The sequence below is a fragment of the Sinocyclocheilus grahami genome, unplaced genomic scaffold (assembly GCF_001515645.1).
Source record: "Sinocyclocheilus grahami isolate Dianchi unplaced genomic scaffold, SAMN03320097.WGS_v1.1 scaffold1722.1, whole genome shotgun sequence".
NCBI classification, from domain to species: Eukaryota; Metazoa; Chordata; class Actinopteri; order Cypriniformes; family Cyprinidae; genus Sinocyclocheilus; species Sinocyclocheilus grahami.
The window spans coordinates 43,448-45,497 of NW_015506901.1; positions in this window are offsets into that span (position 1 = coordinate 43,448).

Genomic DNA, 2,050 nt, shown 5'->3' on the forward strand with positions numbered 1-2,050 from the left:
ATTTTAATACTGCTGCAAACTTTTTATAATTGATCATTTTATATTACCATTTTTAATTATTTGTATTCTTAAGCTTTACTATCAATTTGGAAGTTTCAAAATAAACCTTATTGTACTTGTACAATGACAAAGATATTCTATTCAATTAGCTCATGCTCTTTCTGTATCTAACAAGCCATTGTTCAGTCATAATTAAATAATTAAAATAAACAATGGACTTTGTCAAAGATGAGAGCTTTAGTGAGGAAATGTTGTTTTGGAAAGGGTCTCTGTTTGTACTGTTTAGGTTTTTTAAGGGATTTTTTAATGGGATTTTAATACTGCTGCAAACTTTTTATAATTGATAATTTTATATTGCCATTTTAAATTATTTGTATTCTTAAGCTTTACTATCAATTTGGAAGTTTCAAAATAAATCTTATTGTACTTGTACAATGACAAAGATATTCTATTCAGTTAGCTCATGCTCTTTCTGTATCTAACAAGCCATTGTTCAGTAATAAATTCAATATAATAATTAAAATAAATGATGGACTTTGTCAAAGATGAGAGCTTTAGTGAGGAAATGTTGTTTTGGGGAGGGTTGTTTTTTTTGACCATTGCTGCTCGGATCTTTTCAATATCCAACCGCTTTTCCAGATGTTGAAACTCCTCCTCAGTTTATCCAATTCTTCTGAGTACAATGGACTTTTTCAAAGATGAGAGCTTTAGTGAGGAAATGTTGTTTTGGAAAGGGTTGTTTTTAAAAAAAAATTTTTTTTACCATTGCTGCCCGGGATCTTTTCAATTTCCAACCGCTTTTCCAGATGTTGAAACTCCTCCTCAGTTTATCCAATTCTTCTGAGTGTGTTCACTGTATAGATTAATCTTTGTCAAAGCTGTTTGTTCTGTTGTTTGCTCTTTCGCCTCTTCTTGGCTATTTTAAAATCGATTGAGTTTGTAAACACATACAAATGATAAAACTTTTACTCTATTAAATTTTGCAATTAATCCTCTGAACACATGAGTGCTGAACCCTGCGCCTAGTCACAGATCACTATCAACTACGATCTGCTCCCTTCACGAAAATGTCACGGTTCCTAAACATGATAACAAATAATATAGATAAATAATGAACACATGTGAAAACGAAAACACAGATACTTACAAGACCAAGTAGGAATGTCCTTTTTTGGCCATGCTCATCGCTGGTCTGGTTACTGGTATAGGGCTATAGCCAAGCCGTTAAAATTAGACCACATATTGCCTCGATTTCGCCAGGTGGGCTAAAAGCAGACTACACGTAGCCCATCCAATTTAGAGCGAAATCGTGGCTACATATAGACCATGTCATGAAATGACACATATCTTTGTTATTATTGACACTGCGAACATGATGGGATATCAACCATCTCATGCGTTGTCTGGCCAAAAACTACAGTGAATCAAGTTTGACTATAAGTGGGCTACAGATAGCCGCTCGGACTACGAGCTAAATCGTTGCTACGCACAGGCTACGTATTGAACATGTCAAAGAAATGAAACCAAACACCCTGTAAATGCTGTTGACTTTGCTTACATGACGGAATACCATACATCTCACAAGTTATTTAGCCAAAAAACGACATGAAACCAAATTCAAGGTTATTTGGGCTAGAAGTGGGTTACACATAGCCGGACTATATCGGGTCTATCCTTAACCAAGACGTTGAAATGACGGCTATTGCTTGTTGGGCTATTTCGTTTTTAAAAAAATCCCTTTTCAAGAACTACAACGAACGGCTCGTTTGGACTACAGCGTTTGTTTTCCGGGCTTTATGATATCACAAAGCGGCTCATTAGAATATCATTAAAAATAATTCCCGCCTACAGAAATTCGAATGGTTGGGGGGTGGGGATGGGCGAGGTTGTGGTTAGTGGTTGAGTGCGAGAGACGTTGAAGAAGAAGTGCTGCTGCAGAGTTAGTGCATCAGAGAAAACCAAGAATAAGAACTACTGAACTACTGCGTCAAATTTTCGGCATGTCTAGAACAATTCTTACAAGTATAACATGACGTAGCTGGGCGCCGCG